Source organism: Coptis chinensis, chromosome 3 (genome assembly GCF_015680905.1).
Source record: "Coptis chinensis isolate HL-2020 chromosome 3, ASM1568090v1, whole genome shotgun sequence".
Taxonomy (NCBI): domain Eukaryota; kingdom Viridiplantae; phylum Streptophyta; class Magnoliopsida; order Ranunculales; family Ranunculaceae; genus Coptis; species Coptis chinensis.
Genome location: NC_141458.1, coordinates 119,947,829 through 119,972,209, shown reverse-complemented (window position 1 = coordinate 119,972,209; position 24,381 = coordinate 119,947,829). Strand labels below are relative to the sequence as shown.

The window sequence follows — 24,381 nt, the reverse complement described above, 5'->3', positions numbered from 1 at the left end:
TCTACAAGCACATCGAAAGCATGTATTTCTACAAGCACATCTTTAGTTAAGTCTGTTTCAAGAGTTTGTTCTTGGGTCAAAACACATGAATGCTTGATTTCACCAACAGGGCAACCAGTTTTGGATTCCTTGTTCATTTAGCAATCCATCAATCCAATTAATCTTTTTATGTTCTGATACTTTTCTTATCTTTCTCGCCCTTCTGATCAATGTAGAATTAAGCTATAGTAAGTAACAAGACTCTGTGTAGGACTCAAAGAACAGATGAAGCATCCAACGAAGGTGAACTAACTAAATAGTCACCTTAAAGTCAAAATCATTTGGTTTGACATGGATGATGGATCTTTCATTCTGGAAAAGATGTTTCCTGTAATTAATGTTGTTTTGTAGCAGATCAGGACTCTGTGTAGGACTCAAATAACGTTTCAATTGTGGTGGTAGGGTGGGGAAGACGGTGGTGGGTGGTGATTGAGAGGTGTTGTGGTTTTTTCTTTTTTGGTAAGAAAATAGATAAATATCAGTTATTCATGTTGAATTGTTTTTGAAATTTCAGCCAAAATCTCGGTTTTGAGATGTTGTCAACTGTTGATTTCGTAGTTAGGATGATGATACATGTGCCCACATGTAAACAATACTAAGGGTAGTTTGGTAATTTTATATGCACAGGGGTAGTAGAAGTCATTTAAGAAAAATATTTGTGGGCATTGGATTAAATGCATAGGATGGTGACACATGTAAATTTGATCTATTTTGGTTTTGATAGTCAATTCATTTTACCGCATGATTTGACATTGCATATTCCGGAACATCCAGAAAAGGGCACCAAGTCATGCTGTGAAATTAGGGGTGGAAGTTTTAATGGAAGAACTCATAAGTTTTGATAAAGTTGAAATCGATATATAATTCGAAAATCTATGACTCTAACCTGTATTCGAAAATCTATGATCCATCACGCAATTCCCAACTTGAAAAACACGATTGGTATTGGCGTAAGTTTGAACTTAAAGAAGAAGAAGGGGGCCGTGAACTTAAAAGCTTATTTATCCTTTGGTTCTTTGTTTCCTTAAAGAATGGGGGAGTACAAAGATATTAAGTGGGAGAATATTAAAGTCCAAAAAGAAAAGAATATAAAAGACGAAGAAAAAGAAAACTCTTAACCGAGCAAGACGAACTGACTTGAGCTTAAAATGATACATTTTTTCACTCTTTATGAAACATTGATGTGATAGCATAAATGCATAATACATCCTACACTGGACAAAGAGGTTACCCAAAAAAAAATGTAAAAACCATGACATACTTATTCACATATAATGCTGTGAGTTCTCTCCAATTTTTTTCCTGGTAGGACTTAGGAGGGTGTTGTGCTCTTGGTTGAGAATCTTTATGCATCTTCCTATGCTTCATCAGTTCACCTGACTCTTCATTTTGTCAGTACATTAGTCTCACCTGGATCGACACTTCTGGTATTATGGTTATATCTGTTCTTTTTCATCTCTGTATAAATTTCTTGTAATTTGCTGCTTCTAGTTATGCTTCTTCCCACCAGCCAAAATGCGTGAAATCTGCAGTCCTCGGCTGAAGGCCTGGTTAAACAGTAACCTGGTCTGGAATTCTGAAACAAATGGGAACCAAGCCAAAATCGCCACAGGCATAAAGATAACAAGACCCATCATGTACTCGTACCCTCTTGCCAGGGCTTTGACTGAACCCCATAGCCCCAAGGCTTTCATCAATGGCATACACGCTTGTGATATCTGCTCAACAACCATAACTGAATCAGAGACTAATGAAATATACCTCCTAAAGCGTAATGAAAGTACCAAATTTTTTGCCAAAGCATTATTAGTAATGGCACGAAGGTGCTTTTATGAACCCTCAATGAGGAAACCGGCTGACAAGAAAAACTATGGTTTAAGAAGAGCTCAAATTACTTGTCATCTTTCTCGGTTGAATGATTTTTCATTGTTCAATAACAGAAGTAAAGTAGAGATGATGAAATCATAGCCAATGATTCTTACTCATTTAAAATGTTGCTATGTAGCACCAATTTCTTCATTAAAGTCTCCCTAAATGGACAATTAAAAGAAGTGTGGAATATTTTGCAATGTTCTACAGTCCTGTCATACAGCCCAAGAAAAATCATGAAATATTTTCTAATGTGGCAGGTGATTTTCGGGTATGTGCCCAAACTTTTGATGTCGCATGACGACAAGAAAGACAGAGGATTATGTGATAGATAATCACACATTGTACCATAAAACAATTATCATCAATCACTACCCACAGAACTGGAGAAGATGGATATACTTTGCACACCTGTTTCGTTTAAATGGCTCATTAGATTTCTCAAAATTATAACTCTCTCTGTGAAGATAGAGGAAATTACCTGCAAAAGTGCCCATCCTGTAGGGATGAAAGCTAGGAGGCTGGCAAAGATGTCTCCAACTGTCAGTTTAAGAAATGTGAACAATATTATGATAGTTACTATGGCCCCAAAGAACAGGAATAGCTTCAGAAGTCTAAACATCAACTGGAAATCCGCACTGAAGGTCTTTCTACCCATATTCACAATCTGCAACAGAAAGGAAAGAAACATGGAAAATCATTAGAATTTCCTACTATTTTTTTGACTGGTAAAATTTTGATAAACAAGTCCCCTGTCAAACTTCATGTGCTGACCTTTAATATAATCATCACGGCCACAATGACCAGCCAAGAGAGACCGTAAACCTGATAACATCATAATAAGTTGGAAGTGCAAAGGTGTCAGTACTCAGTAGCTATAATTTGATACAACTGAACAAAATCCAGACTTAGGCCATACAATAAAAAACCTCACTTTTAACAAGCGTACTGCAACAAACCTATTTAAGTTAAAAAAGAAAAGAACAAAGCATAATTCACCAAATGCATAAGTAGCCTATATCCCCATGATTCAAGTTACTATATTATAAAAAGGCTCTCTTAAAACCAGTTAGAGGAATTCTTCTTGCTCATGGAGAAAATTGCCTTGTGATGATCTTGACCACTATTTATGTATAAGTTTAAGGAAATAATAATTGATTTTGAAAACTGTAATTGGAAGACCACTTGTTAGAGATCAACTATGGAGACCATGGTCGGTAGACAGAATAGCAGCACGTGTGCAGTGAGGACAGTGGATCAGTGAGAAAGTACTTCAAAAAATGGTTTTCTCAACAACATGTCCTTGAACTCCTATCACAGCTAGAAAGCCTAAATAAAAATGGCACTTACAATGATGCTTGTGTTTCCATTTGCAATATGTAGATGATACACAATTCCGTATTGGTAGATAAAGAATCTCAGGGAAAGAACAATCTCCCAGAATCTTCCTAAAAACCCAGTGTACTGCAAGTGCTCTTGTTCCTCTGCCCACCAGGATTCCCAGCTCTTGTTTGCTGGGACACCAATACCTCCTCGGCTGCTAATCCACTTTGACCAATCATCAAAGTCTTCAACTATTTTCTGCCATTCAAAACCTGAAGGGTTGAAAAGGAAGGGCGAAAACAACCATGCAACAACAAGGAACCAAATCGATCCTGTGAGAAGAAAATAAGCGATTGTGTCTTTAGCTGCAGATCCATAGACCTCATATGCTATCAGCAATACCAACAGTTCCAGCCCTTTCACAAAATGGCTCCTTGAATACATCCTATAATTCTCTGCAAACTTTTCATGTCGAACCACAAAACCTCGACCAGTGGCTCTGTATTTGGCCCCACCATGCAAAATAGTACGCCCAAAATAATGGACTCTCGTTCCGAGAGAAAAGGTGAAAAAGAGTGCTGAGAGCTGAAGATTCATGATAATTAGGTCACCAAGTGCAGTTCTGAATCCTCTTTCTAGTCCAATCTCCATAACCATTGGCAAAGCCATCAAGAGACCCAGCTGAACGACTGACTGGGACGCCATGGCAGCCTCTAGAGGATCTTTCCCCTTGGACTTGGCAAACTTAATAACTGACTTCTCTAAACCACTCAATGACAGGTAAAGTTTTCCATAAAGATAAACATAGACAGTAAGGACAACCATCTGCAAAATAACAGTAAAAATTACGTTGGTGAAAAGAGATGAAAAGAGAACTACTGATGGTAAAAATAATGAATGGGTTGAGCCCAAGCAAATAGACTAGTCAATCATAACTGGAAATTTCTCCATATGTTTTGTGTAATTCGTTTAATTTACATACCTTTCAATGAAATTGTAAGAAAGACTTGAGTAGGAACAAAGAGTGCACTTCAAGTTACAGAACATGTTGGTAGAATTCAGCACCACAAACTTCTAAGTCAAACTAACCTTATTGCAGAAAACTTAATTATGACTATGATTTCACAACCAGGACAAGGCCGGGAATGGATTGGACACATCTGTTTATGTTAGAACTTTCGCAGCCAGTTTTTAGGACACTAAATCTCTGTCATACAGTTGAATACTTCAAATCCAGACTTATATATCACAACAACTGGTTACAACATTCTCCCATAACAAATGAGATAACAAATGAGTTGGGGATCAGTGATAATCTCTGGTTAGCACACTCTATGGTGCCCATAACAATTGAGGTATGGGCAGATCATCAGCAAGGACGATTTTTCCCAGACTGGATCTCATTCTCAATAACTATCAGCTCGTTCTATCATCTACCCAACAATGTATGTTCTTGTTTCAATTTATTTATTTATTTCTTCCATTATAAGGTCAGAACTCTCCAACTTCTCAGTTCCTCTTTTGACATTGTTAATTAATTTTAAAATAAGCTTCTTTTCAGTAAGGATGATCTTCACAGTGGGGAAATCTTCCTCAACTCATACGTTAAACAATTTTTTCATATGGTCTTGCCTTGCCAAAGGAGATTACCTTCAGGAAAACTCAACTCATTTGAAATTCATAACGTTAATCAGTACTCGGTAGTGATTTGCAAAATTGAGATAACAATGAACCAATAATTTTACTACAAACTTGAACGCAACTTTTAACGTGATTAGAGATGTTCAAATGAGTTGATTTTTGTGGAGATGAACTCCATGGTGGGGAGATCATCTACGCAACATATCAACTTATAACTCATCCTGTAGGCTCACTTGTTTAATACAGGAAAAAAATCCATACATATACATATTCCAACACTGCATGCAAGTACACTGATGAACACAAACACACATTATGTTTATCTGCTTTCTACCTCTCAATGTAGATTTTAGGCAGGTGTTAGCTGAATAGCCATGGATAGGAGGTGTTGGAACATATAGGAATATGTAAAGATATAACTTATATGTTATATAGCTTCCTAATTAATATTCTCCTTCAAGTATCAAGTATGAAGTATGCATCCAAAAACTCAAAAGTTCCAAACACAATAACATAGATGGTATCTACTTATTTGTAAAAATAAGAATAGTTCTGATGTGGTTATAAATGTGACTAATGGTTTGACAGAGTATTGGGTTTTCTTGTTACTGTACAGTTTCTTTACTTATTCAATGTCATAACTTATACTCCTTGATAAATGCAAAATAGTAATTATATATGTATATACAGGTTTTATAGATACAGATCTAATGAATAAATATGCTTCAATTTCCATTCACTGTAATATCATTTCCTATGTCCTGTACTCTAGAAAATAAATAGATGAGTTGAGAATATTACCACAGAGCTGACGTAAAACCCAATGGTCGTAAAGTAAAACGACAACATACGAAACATGTCAAAACGATGACCTAATCGATAGATATCTCTGCTGAGTATTTGTTCACCATTTCCACATGCCACTTTTGCTTCAAATAGAGAAATCTGGTTGAGGCCGACATCTCTCCCTTTCCCAACTTGGATGTACTCATGATGGGTGACATTACCACGCCTTAAAGTCGAGTTGAAACCTAATGAAAGAAAAATGTAGTCAAAGAGCAAGTGAACTGAAAAACTGTTTTAGCTTTTCTTTTATGATTAAAATTCAGTTTTAATGATATAGTAAGTTACAATGCAGAAATCCCAGCGAGGTTCTATAGACATCTGCATGGGCACTAAGACTTTCCAACTAGAATGGAACCATTGGCCCACTCGTTCTTTTTCGTCGGACCTCTTGCTTCCTTACCGAAGCACTAACTACTAAACTTTGGAGCATCCAACTCAAAACCAATTGGCTATGAGTGGAGTGGTCCCAAGATTCATATATATTAATAATAGGCTTTAATTTTCCATGTGGGACTATACTAAACATCTCAACACTAAGGTACATACTAGTAAACCTCCTATATTCAGTTTAACTGAGTGCGCTGCAGTAGCAGAAAGATGGCTTTTTTCTTCTTTGTTCCTCCATGAACCCTTCATCTCCTTCATCTGGGAACTAAAACACAATTTTCAGCCACACTTTATCCCCTCTTTCTGTAATCCAAACTATTCTATGATCATCCACACCGTTCCAATTGCAAGTCTTGTATCCATTAAAAGTTTTACTATTGTTGTTATTACTACTACTACTATTATTATTTTTACAATCACAGAGAAAAGATGAAGAAGATATCTTACCAGCAAAGATGTCTTCACTCAAATTGATCCCCTGAGAAGCCTTGCTGATGCCACCACGAGTAATGTGAAAGATTCTATCAAAAACATCTGGATGGCCATAGTGAAACCGAATCCTGAAAGCATGTAATTATGATGACACTTTATATCTTGAAAATGTCACAAATGTATAAAATATTGTTCTAATACAAAGATAAGACAATTCTTCTCAACTGTAAGGTGAGAAATCGCAACTTTAAGAATTCACATCTTACTATCAACCCACTTTCAAGGGATGGCTAAATTTGTAAAAGGTACCATGCTTTAACCCGTTCCTAGAGTTTCTATTTCATTTTGGAATGACGAGTGGCTAGGTACGTCCTGCTTCAAGAGCAATACCACAATGTGCATTGCTCGGCTATTAACAACAACGCTACCATATCAGACGGATGTAGTAACTAAATTTGGATTCGAGATGTGTAGCTTTGTTGGTGTTTTGCCAAGGAAGCGAGAGGTAGGACCTTTATAGTGCCCTTCTGTTTGCGTTGCTTTATACTTGGCTTTCATTGATGGGAATTTTAATTTTTATTGATCTAAAAGAATGAGACAACTCCATAGCAATATCCATTACTTTCTAATATACTTTATTCCTCTTAGAGTTTCATCAGCTGTTTTGCATCAAACACTTCTGTTAGGAATACGGATATACCTTGTGGTTGGAGGCAGTAATGTAAATCTTATTTTAGGCTAGGAGTTTAGTGGGTGCCCATAGTGAGAGGCCTTGTTAGCAATTCGGGATACGGCAAAAATACGATACGGGAATAATTCAAGAATTATTCGGTGATCCAAAAAAATGGTACGGTCAAATATTCGGTAAAAAATTCACAATACGGTAATTATGCGGAATTTAATTTGTACGTGTTTTAAACGTTTGGTTGCAAAAATCGGAAGCCAAAAATTCGAGATATTTCAAATATATAATATTATTAAAAGTAAAAGTACAAACTAAATTAAACTGATTTCCTTTAAAACTTATTTTTTTGAGAGAATAAGAGTACAGGAACAAATAGATTTGTTTGTAACTTTGTAAGCTGTTTGTGAGTGGGTGTACCGGAACAAACCCAAGTCCCAACCTAACTTTGTAAGCTACTAGGGTATGCCAGTGCCTACGGCCAGCGAGACATCGATGATTTCTTCTTTGCGCAAAACAACTTCACCTTCGTGAAACAACTTCGCCAGCCGGCCAGCCCAATTGCCCATTATCCATAAACCCAATAGCATCAATTGGGCTAGCCAATTGTGCAATACCATGTCAAATTTAGAGGCCCATCAGTTTATAAGCCCAGCCGCAATTGTTGACTTTTGGTTGATTTTTGGATAGATCCCATAGTATTGATTGCACTTAACAAACCATTGGATGGGGCCTTTTGGCCCCCACACTTCCCTATTTTGTCAGATAGAAGATGACATAACAGTCATCCCAATTCCGCCGCCACTCTCATCTAAAACTTTGGAAAGAACCAGGTTCATCTAAAACTTTGGAAAGAAGAAGTTTAGATCCAAGTGAATAAAATAGGTCAGTCTTGCTTGAAGCTGAAAGAGACAACAAATGCAATCATACACTCATTACGAATAACTTGGGGAGATCTATTGCAAGCAACAAAAAAGTTCTCATTGTGGTTTCTCTTCAAGATCTAAAATTTGTAAACAAGCTTTGATCCACTTGCCATACAAAGCAGAGATCCAGCTAGTAGAAGAGCTATTTCTCTTTCTCATTCTTTTTCTCTCAACCAATCAAAGAAATTTCAAGTGGTTTTACTGTTCCCATTAAATTTCTTTCTCATAATTAACCCGTATTTTTTGAACGAATTTTTCATTAATTTGTGCATTCGTGTTTCAAATGTCTCGACTAAAAAAACGCAAATTATACCGAATCTGTGAAAGATTCGAAAGTTTTAAACGTTTACCCTTCAAAAATACGTATTCGCCGAATTGCTAACAAGGGTGAGAGGTTTATCCTTGGTTTTAGGGTCTCCACAGGGAGCTCATACGAAGTCATTTAGTCTTGGAGTCATGTCATTGACACATTGTTAGCCACACTTTTGAGATCATTATAAAATATCTTTACTTTTGTCATCATTGAAAGAACTTTAGCTTAGCTTTCTTTTCTTCTTGTTTTTGACCTTTGTCCAAATTTGATGTTAAGGATGTAACTTGCGTGATGCGATGAGCCATGAATCAATAACTGTTAATCTCCATATGTTCAAACTCATCATCTATTCACAGCTGCATCCTAATTACTCAGCAAAAATAGCGTATATTCAAAATGTATGTAGGGTTACAATGTTCTTCAAAGCTAGTATACTAAAACATTATTCCAGGAGAGAAAACCTCGGGAAGAGGTTCAAACAATTGTTTTACTAAGTTTAGAAAAGAAATAAATTGTTACTGCAGTCTTTTATTTTTTTTTTGGATGATTTTTGTTCTTTTTCTGGTTTCTGACTTTCTCTATCAAGGACAAAACCCAGATATAAAGACTAGGAAAGAAAATTAACTTAATAGAAAACTTTAAACTTACTTCAAAGGGTTTGCAAGAACTCTTTGGCCAATAGTGACAAAACTTGTTTCTTGCATGGACATAAACCAAGCCAAAGAAGAGACACTACAGACGAGAGAGTCACACATTAGAACAGACTTGATAATATAGTTTCCCTGATTGACAATGATATAAATTGTTCTCAAAGACCCTAATGATCATCTTCACCACACTTACCTTCCAGTAAAAATATGCTCACGGACACCAAGAATTGTAGGTGGGCGTACTCCATGATCCTCGTGGAATTCTTCTAAGAGATTACGCATTTTTAAAGCCTCTTCCAAGTAATTGTCCTGCAACAAAATTTGAAAAGGGGAAAAAAAGTTAATTACATAATTGTTTTTATTATAAGAAAAAAAAAAAAAAAAAAAAGGAAAAGTTTTAGATAAACTAGCACCAATAGTCTCACAGTAAAGAAACATCATGGTAAATTACAAAAAAAACTAGGAATACCTGGTTCATGTCGATCGTTTGAAGAGCTTGGCCACGAGTGAAAATTATAGCATGGTTCTGATTTTCAGGCTTTCCTTCCCCTATCTTTGCACTACCAGGCAATTTTATGCGGTAGATTTCCTTTTCATAATAAAGACAGGAAATTCATATACCACTCGAAAAAGGGACTGTCAATGGTTCTAAACTCTTAATGTAACTAACTACAAAGGCTTGTAAGGATAAATACCTGGTCCATTTTTTCAACTGCTTTAACTAGAACAGAATAGTAAACCTTTTGTACCCCGCCACCATCTCTCTCTTCCACTTCATCAATATATGCTACTCGTAGAGATGGATTACTGCATGAGAAGCACTTCTTGTTAGTTTCTTAAACCAAGTGAATATCCTCCCAGTGAGTCAACTTGAATGAAAATACAGATTTGAAGGGGAAAGATAAACATACTTGACCATCAAGTTTAGAATGTCAGTGGCACGACGATCTCCAGATCTCTTTTGATTGCCATAGTTCTGACAGGTAGCAACGTATGTAAATTTCATGTCAGCAACAGCCTCTAGTTGAGCATACAGCGATCTTTGGCTCTTCTTCTCTTCCTCTGATGGAGCTGTAACTGCCTTGTAGCCATCCAAAATTTCTGTCATATATAATAAACACCACATTACTCACAACAGATTTACTAGCAATACAATATCACTCAAGAAGAATGACTAAGCGGAATGTGGGCGGTGAGAGGGCACCTAAGCAGGCTAGGCGTGGGTGGTTTATTTTGTTTTATTTCTTTAAATATTGTTTTTTGATATGTTAATTATATTAATTTCTCCAAATATATTAGTAGACGTCCACTAACATCGTCATAATGAGGATACCGAATGAACACAGGTAAATAATGAGGCTGGACATCCAATGCAAGAAACGGGAACCAGAAACAAAAGACCATTAACATAACCAGGCGCTGATCTTCAAACTTTACTCCTCTATACTCTCTCCCTCACATTTCCAACTTCAAAGACAGGAAATCCGTGTGTGGACGGTGGGCTGGGGGGGTGCAAAAACAAATTGCAACATTAAAGATTGGATAGAGGTCAAGAAGATTGTTGGCATGGAGAGGCAACAACTTCCAACACTATCCCCAAGTTTGTATCAACAGCTCCCATCAAGAAATAGCAGGATGGAGGCGCAAGTGCGTAACTACAACCTGATTGGACTATAACCAAAAGCCAGGGTATCTATGAACAAGCATTATCACAAAGAATGTAAGAAAGAATCCCATAAACACTAAAAAACCAGATCACAGTTTGACTTCAAAGCAGCAGCCGAATACTAGACCAACTCTTAGCAACAGACAATCAGCAACCACAGCAAAAAGAGTAAAATACTCAGCAACTGAAAAACCGTTGCCAGAAAAATCAGCAAACAAGATGAAAGAAGCCAGTAAGCAAACTTATCTTCTCAGAACTCCGGTTACCGGCTGCCAGAGTTGGCATTGTCAGTGAGTGGAGAATGGGGCCAACTAGAAACTCTAAATGGGTCAAACTAATACAAGTTAAATATTATATGGCCTCTCGTAATGGGAGGCGAGGTACAATGTAACATCCAAGAAATATGGGGGACAGAAGCCACTACAGTATAAAGGATTTTAACAATACTGATTCCTAGTCTCCCCCTTACTTCCTACAACAAATACAGAAAACATAGTGATCATGGTGATTATCAAACAAAACAAATATGGTTTTGGGGCTGACTCGTCTGGCATGGATGACTTGCTTATCAGAAGGATGCATTCAACATACTTGGAAATGGTCACAGAATTTTCATGTTCATACCTCTTTCAGAAGCCATGTCAAGAAAAGCCTGAAGTTTCAAAGCCCTCCGGTAATACATCATTCCTCTAACTGAAAGACTAATAGTCAGTAAGTATGCAATAAGTAGTGAAGAAACTAATTTAAAGATTCAAATGCGTAGCAACCTGTTCTACATAGTGTTTGTCCACGTAAGGAGACCCAGTGACGTAGTTGCAAGATGTTTTCTTCATTTTCCCAAACCTCACTTTCTCTTTTACAATTAAGCCTCTCCATGAAGTTATCCCATTCATCTAATCCAGAAAATAAAATATTGTAAATGAAGCAATTGATGAAATCTATCACATCAATGCCATTGAAATGGAGTATACTACTTAAACTATGCTCCAAGATATATTTCTAAGGATATAAATATATTAAAACCTGGAAAGATTTTTTGTAGGTAGAATATGATTGATACACCATCTTCATTCTCCAGCTCAAGATCATTTTTGGAGTAGACAGTTTCCTCACTATAGTATGGAGTCATAACGCTGCAAACACAAAATAATTGAACGTCATACAAAACAGAACAAAAAATAGTATTGTCCGATAATAATAATAATAGAAAAAAGCACATGACATTCTAGTGGAAAGGAGTATAGGCATAATCAAATGATTACAGACAACATACGTTACTGGGATTAAATTGCTCCAAAAGTCTGGTCTTCTACAGAATCAGTAGAAAGTGAATGAACTCGTATGTGTGTGCTTAAAGTGATTCAGATACCTAGGCAAATAGGACTTTCCATCAAACAGGCAAAAAACCCAAATGCCAAATGTGGATAGTCTATCAATGAAGGTTCTGCCTAATCTCCCACTGAGAAGTGTTCCTTTTTGCCATATATGATACTATATACCCAAAAAAGCCATACAAGAGAGTACATGGTCTTCTTAAAATCAATAACATAGGAACAAACCTGAATGAGAGCATTTTACGAACTCGAGGGGCACGTGGCATGTCCATAAATAAAGAGTTTGCAAAGAATGTAATTCTTCGACGTGCTTCAAGGTTTGTTGGCACATCAACCGCAGACTCTTTCACCGTCAACAGGAGATAGAGGCGTTTTATCTGAATTGTACAATAGAAAACTTATGCTCTGTTTTACTTTTCTACTTTGTTGGTTTGAGCAACATAATTGGTAAAATATATAAGTTACCTGTTCTTCCCAATGTGCTGTAGCTACAGGAGGGAACACTATAGCTGGCTTTGGATCAGTACCAGCGAAGAGTTGTCTTCTAGGGACTGAATCCTTGTTACCATGTCCAAGTTCAACAAATTCACTGCAAAACAATTTTAGAAATAAGGATAAATCACATGGTATTTTACGCGTGTATTTTCTTGATGATCTTAGCGTAGTTGGTATGGAATTGTAGAGTTCACCAACCGAATCTCATTCACCATCATATCACGGGTAACTACTTCCAACATATCCTGCAGCAACAATACTACAGTATTCCGTTTAGTTGGATCAGCACTTTTCTGCAATAGAGGTAAAAAAGGTATTACTCCACAAAACAAAAGAAAACATAGAATTTTCTTCTTTGATCTGTAAAACCAAATACAATGACATAATAGTGACAATTACATCAACACTTAGGCCTTGTTTGGCAGCATGAATTGCCCAAGCTGTAGAAGGAATAAGACCCTGTATACCAGGTCTTAGTGTTTGGTCCCGTCCATTTTATGAATTGGGGCCACAACTAATGAGTAGGGTATAAACCAGGTATATTTTGAAACCAGAAAAAACGTGTATAGTGGATCTTTGGGTTTAGGTGAGATAACGTAATACACGAGAGAAATACAGGAGAGAGAAAACATCATTTTATTATTCATTCAAGTTATACACTCAAAAAATTGAGCCTTCTTCTTCACCCACTCATTTTCTTCTCTCACAAATTTTTCCTTTCACCATTCCAAATTAAAACTAGAGATCATAAACAGGAGGAGCAAACAACAAAAAAAACATAAATGGTCTATGGTTTCTTCTTCTTCACCGTCTCCATTCCAATTGACCGACCATCACTTTGATTCTTCAATGATTCTTCAAAAAACATCACTTTTTGAAGTTATTGATACGGGTTTTCTTTGGTCGATTTGTGTTTTTTTTTTGGGATTTTTATTCCATTGGGGGAGTTGAAAAAAAAAACAATGAAAAATAGGACGAGACAATCTCTCTAAAGAAAAAGGGACCAAACAGTTTCTAGAGTAACTACTTTTTGAGTATCCACCACTTGTTTTCCATACCCTAAACATGGTCGAGTACTACCGAATTTCACATGGCCAAACAGAGCCTTAAGGAGCTGGCAAGAAGCTACCCTAAAGATCATTTCCTGCTCCCAAAAGGGAACCTCTAATTACAAATTATATAATAGCCAAGCACAGCATAGCCCTCAGAAAATAAACACAGAAATAAAGCAAATATCTCAGAACTAGTTCTGTTTCAGGACTCACCAAGATCCCGATGAGCTCCACAAATGTCTTGCAAAGGGCAGGCAAAGGACCCATTCTGAAATTGGCCAGAAAAGTATTCTTCGATATGTTACTTTCAACTTCTTTGAAGATAATACTGATTATCCTGTTGTACCATGAGCAAAGAAAAGGAAATGAAAATTGGTTAGGGTGTAGATTTTGGGATTGAGAATGGGTATTTTTAGCAATAGAGTCAGCCACATTTTTACTAGTAAGAAAGCATCTATGTGACCTCATGTTTTTTATTTTCAGTCTTAGATTTCTTCTACCAGAATAGGTTATCCACAGGACTGAACTTTACATGTTTATCAACTGCAATCACAGGGTACATGGTGTCGCATGTCTAGAATTTTAAGAACCAAGAGTGCCATGCGTATCCTTGAAAACTTTGAAAGAGTGGAAAAGGAAAGAATGAAAAGGGTATGGATTAGAGAATGTATAAACTTATCGCTGAAGCCTGAAGACACGTTTAAAAATGGAATATAGCTCTGAAGAGAATTGATGTGATTAATGACTACTGTTGCCAATTTCAAACAGTCAGGATGTGTCATAATATATATGCTATAAAACAAAAATACAGAAAGCTTGAAAGGAAAACTTTCTGGCTAGAGAGTACGATAACTAACTAAGAGTGAAATGAAAAGACTTGATGCAAATGGTTTGTCATTAACGTGATAAAGAAGAACCTTTTCTCATTTTCCCCAACAACTAAAACATTGAGGACAAGTTTTAGCGACTCGTAGCATTCAATCACAGCACATTTCGTATATTCATCAGCGCAAATACGTTTCCACAGATCCAAATCTTTAGATCGAAATTGGTCAGCCATGTCTAGTGCTACAGGAATCTGCACGCATAGATGAAAAATCAACAATCACAAGTAGCAGCTATTATCAAACGATACAGAAAGGTGATCTCACAGACCTTGCTGGCAAGCAAGAAAGGCGGCCATTGTATCAATTTGAGACTAGGATCTGATGTATAGGGGACTAGCAATAGATCCATCTCCCTGGAATAAAAGAGCAACCAAGATGATTTTACTTGAACTGTTTTCTGGGTAAGTAGATTTTCAAGATAATTCTAACTGAACAGTGAAAGTAAGAAAATAGGAGAACAAATTTGCTAACTATGGAGTTGAGAGGCCTTTCCTATCGCTTATGAGGTCTTCTTCTCGGAAACTACATATCACCTCATTCCATAACTGAGCAAATTTTGCAGCTTCAGTTCTCCTATTTGCTGGCACCTGTGAAGCAGCAAATGAAAATAAAATCACGTCATTTGAAACTATAGTTTCCAGGATAGCAAACTTACAATACGCAGATATACAAAATGTAACCTCTGCAAAACGCTTTGAGAAAGAAAATCCCTTTTTCCGACTTTTTTCCGAAGGTACCAAATATGAGTTGAAGGCTCCAGGTAAGGATTGGAATCTTGATCTTAGCATGCCCAGAGTCCGTATCTACTTAAGAGTAAAAAAGGATGTTAAGAAGAAGAAGAAGAAAAATAAAAAATAAATGGAAGTAAGAGAAAAAACAATGACGCTTAGATGGATCTCACATAAATAGTTCCCAACAATCCTTATGTGCGTTTGTCATAGTTTCAGTTAGAGAGATGGATGTTTGATAACTCCCTTTTTTCCATAATTGGTGTGTAAAGTGTAAACATGTCAAGGAAACTGTAATACACTGAGAGCTGGTAGCACTGTATGTCGACACCAAAAACACATTACCTCCCCAAGACGGCTAAAAGCACCAGAAATGCCACCATAAATGGTTGAGAAAATAGAATACCAAATCTGAGTGTCCATAAAAAAAACCTGCATATATTTCGCCTACTGATTAGTTACTACATCAACAACGCTTATATACTCATCATGAACATACTCAGCTAAAATCTATATCGCTTTAGTAAAGAAGGAAATGTTGTACCAAGACATACCAAGACTACTGGCGCCCAGAGTGATGCAACAGCACCAATGTTGTTTTTAGCTGTGTGAATAAATCAAGGAGAAAAGAAAAAAGAAACACAAAAAAACAGTTAGTCAAATGTTGGATTTGGTAGGGCACAATGAAGACCTTTGGGAAAAGAATTACTACATTATGTTTTACCTAATGAATGAAACGACGGAAGAAGAAAATTTCCGATTATATATAAAATTAGAGTAGGTAGCTACAAGTAAATTGAAACAAGATAAATGTGTACAAAAAGTTGAATACCATTGGGGAAAAATTCATGCCAAATATATTTTACACGACTGATGCTCATTATATCTTTTGTTGGCTGAATCAAAGGTTTTATCTGGAGAAAATATTAATTTCACAAACAAACAAAAGACAATTGATATTAGTCAGTGATTATTTCCTTATGCAGAGTCATATATTAGTAGAATTAAAGTCCCTCTATGGAGAAGCAGCAGACAGATAAGAATTACCATGATGAAATAACTGAACGCTAGTTTGGAGCACAAAAGAAGCACCCAGAACAAGGTATACCTGTCATTGAGAAAAAGATCCGAACAAATGAACTAATCTGAGCTGAAATAGTCCCTTAATCAAATTATGAATTCATATGCGTCACTTGTCAAACTTACTTTATAAGAGAAAACTGACTTTCATGCATTCCCCTTCCAACATAAATTCTGGGCTGCAAATTATGATGAAGTATCCTTTAAGGAAAAAGATAAGCAAAGAAAACAGCTCTTTTAGCTAATAAATGGGGTGCATCAAAATGGGAATATAAAAGAATGCAAGATACCGATACATGCTTTGAAAGGGAAAAAGAAAATAAGAAGAGAGATTCAAATACCAAAGAAAATACATCTGAATACAGGAGAAACAGTTTCTGATTCTTTTCCATTTAAGAGATTGGGTGCACCTCACAATAGCTTATGTTATTTTGCAGTATTATGTTGAAAATTTTCTTTTAGCTCCAATTAATTTGTGGGAAATCATACTTCATGCAGCCAAGAGAATCCAAAATAAAAAATAAAATAAAATAATGGCATGTGTGCGGAAGAGAGGAAAAGGATGGGCTTGGTCATGGATACCTGGGACCACCACAATAAAAACCTCACTATGTGCCAATCTGAGTTTTCAATCCAGCGTCTGAGCATTGGAAAGATGAACAATAGTGCTGCTAGTAAATTCGGAAGTAAGTACAGAATCACCGCCATAGCATACAAAGGTGGTATTGTCTTTACTTGGCGAAGCCAGTTCATTACATCTTTCACTTGGTCAGGAGCAACTTGTAATGAATGCCAGTAAAAAAATGGAAGGACAACAGCCCATGCAAGACTAACTACTATCTTAAGAAGTGTTCTCAGCACATCAGTAAACCTCCATCTATGATAGCCCGGAAAGTTTAAAAGTAATTCCAGAATACCTGCCAAAACCAGAAATGGGGAAAGAATGTAAAATTTTCTTCAACAACACAAAAGCAACCTTCATCAAGTGAGACAAGCAGCATGACTGTTTGTTTTTAGGAAAGGTTGTTTGAATAAAAGCATATCCCTGAAGTTTCCATACAGGAGTTGTAGCACTACTACATTCTATGCAACTGCCATTTTTATTTATTAATTAAGTTGACTGGTTCAGCTTTTACCTACAACTGCCACTACGAATATCTTAGTATACTATCGAGTTAGATGGAAGCACAGATAATGGAAATGAAGAATATTTGATCTAGAATTAGATCCTTGGAACAATATAAGGGCAATCATACTTTGAAGTAGGTGAAGCGCAGCTGCTGTGATGAATATACTAGACACGGGTTTTATAAGATCCTTCCGCAGTACATCCAACGGTGAAGTAGCTTTCCATGCAATAATCACCATTGCCTGCGGCAAAACAATTCCAAGCATTTGATAGTTAGTTCACAAAAGAAACTAGGTCAACTGCAAAAGTGGTTAATACAGTAATGCAATACCTGCAGTGCCAGTATATAGAAGGTCCAAAAACGATCAAAACTTCGAAATATATGCCAAAATGTTCTCGTCTCAACAAAATATGATTTTCCAGTGCTTTCAGATTTTCTACGAGTTCCTTGTTTTCCCTGGAACAGTTTTATTGAAACATAGGCCGTTGTTATATGAAGTTAAGAATGTAATCATGGTAATGGTCCAAAAATACAGTTTAGAATACCTGTGTCAAGTCTCGCGTTGATTTGAAGAAATCACCATCATCACGCATGGGCCATCCCAAAGAGAAGCAATCTGGAGACCTGAATTGTATGTGTACAAAAACTTAACAATGATGACACCAACCACTGAGGATACAAGCACAAATTATATGAAATGTAAATTCCTTATATACCAGAAATATTCATTTAGATCATCGTAGTTACACCAAGATGAATGAGGGGCCTTCCCATGCCCTGCTTTATTTGCTTCCTGGAGGCAACAGCAGCACAGCTTAGGTATATGTAAAGAGCACAAAGCATAATGTTTCAGGCAAATAGAACATCTTTACTGAAATATACCTTCTCTAACACTCGATACAATGGTGTTACAACCTTCCTCAGAAATGCTTCATCATCCCCACCATATGAAGGTTTGATGTTTTCTCCAGTCACAATGCTAACATTTCCAGCTAATAGACCATGAAGTTCATATGCCATCTGATTACAGTTGAGAACTTGTTATTCAAAAAATTGATGCAGAATCTATATTGGGAGGTGCAAATATATAAGACGAAATGCATCAAACATGTAATGTACTATAATAGAATTGAACTCACATTATGAAAAACGTAGCATAGGCATTCTGGCATAAATCTAATGTTAGCTGCTTCACCCCAAATAAGAAGATAAAGACCCATATAGAGTATCTTCCTCTGCTGCACTTCTTGTTGCCCTTGCGGGAGTCTGATGACAGTACAGTATATCACATTTATATTTCAGAATTAGAGCTATAGTATGTGGATGAGAAACACAGCTGTAGCAGTTGAAACATAAAAAGGCGTCGTTTTCTATGGTTTGGGGAGAGGGATAGACAAAAAGGTATGTGGAAAAGGATGCGTCACCTTAAACTGTGCTTTCGTCCCAAGAATTTGCACCATGTTTTGTAATTTTTGAATAATTTACTCATAATGATGTCAACAGCTCGATCATCAAGCTGCAGCGGAAAATATTATTAGTTGATCAGAGGTAATGTTCAGAATATCTCATACAATATCAGTTGACACTAATGGAACCACTGTTCAATAATGGACAATATGTCAACATCTAAGATACTGGAAAGGCGACATCACTTTATCAGTCAATATGTCATGTCTTGTGAAGATTGTTAAGAAATAACCATTATAACAACTCCGAGGCAATTAAGAGTTAGAATAACAGAATATACATACCTTGTTCAGAGGCTCGGGCTTGGGCAACAGCTTTATATGTTCCTCGGAAAGCAGTAAAATCAGATTTTCCTGTTGATTCCTCACATTGTCTCTCTTTAAACATCATTACGGACCAACAAAGAATTAGAAAACAAAAATGAAAAAAAACAAACAACTTCACAGTCTATTATAACAACAAAAATCAATTAAAGTCACATATGTCGTGAACTTGTAATTATATATACCTGAAACCCAAACATAGCTCTTAACCAATCAAGTAAATCCAAGTCTCCTGACTTCTGCTTATGCTGCTCAAATGCACTAGGCCAATTCAATCCATGTGTGTTCCTTAAAGCCGAAACTGCTGCTTTAATCTAGTCATACACACAAAACATTATCCCAAGGCACTACATAATCTCGACATATAGTAACAAATAAAAAACAAGTACCTCCTCAAATTGCATGATACATTGTGAAGCACCAGCAAGATCCAATGGAAGTATATTATACGGTGTATATATTTCCTTCTTTTCTTGTACATCTTTAGCCGCCGCAATAATCTTTAAAAAGTAAAACACACAGATTACACTAGAGTTTCTACTTGTAAAATAATAATGTGGGGTAAGTAAATGTTTTTTGTTTTACCTCTGGGGCAACTTCTTCGACTTTTTCAGACTTATTAACAGCACAGAGAACTTCAAAAAGAACACCAGCTGTTTGATATGCTTTACCAAGTTGAGCTCTATCTGCTTGTTCTCCTCTGTCAAGTGCTCGTACATAGTGTTCGTAATACTGTTGGTAAAAACTTTCGGTTTCTCTTGCATCACTCTTTTTAACTCTTGATGCCAGACTCGATGCATTGTCCTGTAGTTATATATATATCGAGATATTGGTATTATTATGGTTGTGCCGAAAGATATTTCGGATTTTGTTGGACTATGGGCCCGGGTACAAAATTGGAAGTCATTTATTATTATTATTAGCATTTTTGTACGTTTCTGCCACGTTAACAATTTCCTATTTTATTTTATTTTTCATTAATTTATGGACGTGAAACTACCATTTTATTTTTACAAAAAGACAAAATAAAAAAAATAAAACAAAAAATAGCCTGAGCTGTAATATCCGTGTTTAGCAAGGGATAAAATTGAAAAAAAATTTAATGGCGTGATGAATTTACTGTTGAAGCCCTCGTTTTCTTTAAAGAAGTTAAATTACAAGAACAAGAATATATTTTATGGACACGTGAAAAATTGAGAATGAGAAAATCTGACCCGTTCTAAACGTTGGAGGAGTGCGGTCTTAAATTGTCTAACACCTCTACCAGTCGAGCTTGGATCCAACCTATGAGCCTTCTCAAATGCGTAAAATCGACCTTAAATGCAAATAAATCACATAAATAAATTATGGATGGACACGGAAAAATGTTAGTAATAATTTTGAATTGAAAAGAACGTACAAAGATAAGCGACCCTCGGACGTTCATTTTCGATTTCAGTGGCAACACGGAGGATTAGAACAATGCTTTGTAGTGATGAAGGTACAACTTCATTATCAAACACCTCTAAAGAAAATGTGGTTGTGGCCGCGCTTCGTGATGGTCGCCTCGTAAGCCCTGCTGGCCCTTTGTCGATGTTCGCCATTTAGTAACCTCGACCTTCAATTCCTCCTCTAATCTACTTTCAAATGTCCAACCAATCATAAACAAATTAGAAATTAATCAAACAAAACGAAATGACCGATTGATGATCAAATACTTAGAAAATTGGAAGCATGTATAGTAACAGTGTTTAAAAGACATGCATGCAGGTATGTAAGGTGAGAATTATTATATTATAAGAGATTAAGATCGAGACAATGCATGGATCGGATGAAAGTTGGGAAATGATGGAGACCATAATTAGAAGTAGAGAGGAAAGACAGGAGTGAAAAGGTTGGAATTACTATTCGAGCTCTCTGAGGGGCATCCACGTCATAGATATTACTATAAATCAGGAGAGACAGAAAATCGCAAGTTTTCGCGCTCATTTTCACTCACGCGCGCGCTAAAATGGAAAAAACAAAAACAGAAAGTTTCCCTACAAAAAAATTAGTAGTTTCTATGTTCATTCAATTCTTCTTTTTCACCTCTTTATCTCCATTTCCTTTACCTCATAACCCCAAAAACATTTCTCATACAGAAAAAAAAAAAAAAAAAACGATTGTCTGCATCATTGCTGAAAATGATTATATTAATTGATCGTTGTTTACTGATCAATTTTCAACTCTAAATCACTCGATTTTGCAGCCCGTTCGTGTTGATTTTTTGTGTGTTTTGTTCTAAAATTTCTTTATTTATCATAATTTTGAAAACTAATTTCATCCCCCTTTTTTTTTGCTAGATAAGTTAGAATTTAATTAAAAATGGAAAAGTTAAATTTGTGCTACTCCATGGATGTTCAGTGTATAATATATACTACATATATACTTGTTTTTAGTCAAGGAGTTAGCTAGCAAGTTACGAGCCTGTTGTAATCAAGTCCAAATGCTGGGTGAAGTCGTATAGCACCATAGCTTTTAAATAAATGGAAGTGATGGATGGTGCCTCCAGAATCCTACCTACATTAATATCCATTTTCCTAGAATACTCTTAGCATTTTATAAAAAACTTCTATTTAAAAAATAATTAATTGGTTGATTATTTATTTAATCTTATTATTGTTGTATTTAGCAAAAAAAATATTTTGGTCTTTTCACACGCTAGAAATTAAAAAAACCAAATACACGCCTAATTTGAATTGTTCGCCAATGGGTAATTAAGTAATTAACAACCAAAATACAAAACAAAACCCAACTCATTTGTTAAACGCCCCAAACTCTCTCACAAAAAAAAAACTGTGGCGGCAACATCTCTACCTCTTTCATTCTCTCAGGCTGACAACTGGATTGATGGTGATACTACTGTTGTCCAGATTGGTGACGTACTCGATCGTGGTGGGGATGAGCTCAAGATACTTTACTTTCTTGAAAATTTAAAAAGGGAAGCGTTGAGACATGGTGGGTCTATTTTAACTATGAATGGTAATCATGAGGTTATGAATATTGATGGGGATTTTAGGTATGTTACTGTTTCTGGTTTTAATGAGTTTAAAGCTTGGGCTGATTGGTATCGTATTGGAATCTCTATGAAAAGTTTATTTGATGATTGTTTTGTAAATAAGGATATTTTTCAAGGGGTTCCTGAAACATTTCCGCGTGTTAAGAGAGAGTTTCAATTCATGAGGGATTTAGAGCTAGGGTTGCTGCATTGCGTCCTAATGGCCCGATTTCTACTAGATTTTTCTCACAAAATTCGACTGTGTTGGTTATTGGAGATTCCATGTTTGTTTATGGTGGGCTGCTTTTAAATCATGTGTCGTATGGATTGGAACGGATAAATGAAGAAGTTAGTGATTGGATTAATGGGTCAAAAGGACGGTAGCTCCGGGATTTGTTGAAGGGGGTGATTCGGTCGTTTGGTCGAGGAAATTTTCTGATCAGGTCTGTGATTGTTCGGCTTTACAACATGTACTGGAAACTATACCGGGTGCGAAGAGAATGATAATGGGTCATACCATTCAAGAGACGAGAATTAATGGTGTTTGCGATAACAGGGCGATTTGGATTGATGTTGGTATGTCCAAAGGGTGTGGTGATGGATTGTCTCAGGTGTTGGAGATTGATAGCAATTCGGCGAAAAAGAAACCCAATCAAACTGTCGTCAAACACCCAAACTCTCTCCAAATCAGTAAAAAAAAATGGAAACCAAATCTCACCAACACCTGGGTTCCTCTCTCTTTTGATTCTTCTTGGAACTCTCCATAGCCTTTCAAAACACACACACTCCATAGCCTTTCAAAACACACACTTTATCAACTTCACAGCACAAGACAACCAAAAAAAATATGCTTATATTGGAAGAGTGCCAGCAGAAAATGAGGATAACTAAGATCCAGAACTCCAGAAGGCCCAATTTATGCCCATTCTCCAAATCATTATGGCGTGAAGTTAAGAAAGAACAGGGGATTACTGAATGGGTAAAGGAATCAAATGCCGAGTGGTTTGATATTCTGCGGTCTACCAGCAGGAAATCTATTTAAGCTGAAATCTATAAAGCATTTGTTTGTGCCTCAACCAATGCTATATGGGTAAAAAGGAACAGTACAAGATTCCAAGGTAAGCAATGTACAGTTACAGAGATCAGAAACTCTCAAGAACCAGTAGATCTCACTCCAAGGACAGCTTATGAAAATCAAAGACTCACCAGGAGCACATGTTACGTTGCAAAGATTGGGTATAGAATCCCAGTTTGTAACTTTGTATCCAGGGCCAGTCACTAGCGTATGGGGTAGGCCTGAGGTAGAGGAAGTTACACTGAACCCTGATGGGTCAGTTAGTAACAATGGTTCGAGTTATGGAGGCTTGATCAGAAATACATATGGAGAGGTACAACTCATGTTATAAAGGTTGTAACTCATCAAAATCCATTCTTGTAGAGGAACTCAGAGCGATTCTGCAAGGTTTGAGGGGCGGTAAAATGATGGGCTTTAAAAGGGTAAAGGTTGCGTCTGACTCACTCAGAGCAGTGTGTATCCTAACAGGAAAGGAGGGTGCCCCTAGGTATCGTCAGAGCTTCATAGCTACTATCAAGTTACTAAACCCTTGGTTTGATAAGGTAACATTTGAACATACATTCAGAGAAGAGAAGGAAATAGGGCGGCAGACTTCATTGCCAAGTCTGTTACATGTAATGTTGTTTATGATATATTTTACCTTGAACATGGAATCGATCAAATTGTAAGAGAGGATGCTGCAAGTCATGTGTACTTAAAGAGTTTTATAAATACAGGTTGGGGTCTGCCTGATAAACTTGATATCCTCTGTTATATTAATAAATCTTCACTTTTCTATATATATTAGCTGTGAAGAACTACACATGAACAGTGGATTTTATTTTATTTTTTTAATTGTATATATAGATCTCATTACAGTCTGGAAAAAAATGAAAGCTAATAAATACAAACTTAATTAGTAAAATTTTCTTATTTGAAATTCACAAATAGAATTGAGAAGCTCTGTTCTAGGCATGTCAGATGTGAATGAGTTTATCATATTGTTTTGCAGGGGAATAATTAATGGCTTTGAGATAGCTC

The 24,381-nt window shown here is 36.4% G+C and overlaps 2 pseudogenes across 1 annotated transcript; one reads left to right on the top strand and one right to left on the bottom strand.

Annotated features, from left to right (window-relative positions):
- Window positions 1-1,128: 1,128 nt before the first annotated feature.
- Window positions 1,129-20,868, bottom strand: LOC147513734 (callose synthase 5-like; annotated as a pseudogene). The gene is made up of 41 exons (XR_015215614.1): window positions 20,670-20,868; window positions 20,485-20,585; window positions 19,856-20,074; window positions 19,660-19,770; window positions 19,456-19,584; window positions 19,232-19,324; window positions 18,905-18,996; window positions 18,620-18,746; window positions 18,363-18,500; window positions 18,197-18,273; window positions 18,026-18,104; window positions 17,811-17,936; window positions 17,607-17,721; window positions 16,933-17,267; window positions 16,477-16,529; window positions 16,318-16,378; window positions 16,103-16,184; window positions 15,825-15,874; window positions 15,616-15,702; window positions 15,223-15,345; window positions 15,037-15,129; window positions 14,811-14,897; window positions 14,573-14,733; window positions 13,869-13,992; window positions 12,802-12,896; window positions 12,574-12,697; window positions 12,334-12,485; window positions 11,798-11,907; window positions 11,542-11,667; window positions 11,399-11,467; window positions 10,020-10,209; window positions 9,804-9,915; window positions 9,578-9,697; window positions 9,302-9,417; window positions 9,107-9,190; window positions 6,553-6,665; window positions 5,674-5,903; window positions 3,259-4,056; window positions 2,683-2,733; window positions 2,390-2,575; window positions 1,129-1,757 (listed from the first exon to the last, which is right to left on the bottom strand). The product of XR_015215614.1 is annotated as a callose synthase 5-like (transcript).
- A 1,170-nt stretch (window positions 20,869-22,038) lies between these two features.
- Window positions 22,039-24,122, top strand: LOC147513733 (shewanella-like protein phosphatase 2 pseudogene; annotated as a pseudogene).
- The last annotated feature ends 259 nt before the right edge of the window (window positions 24,123-24,381 follow it).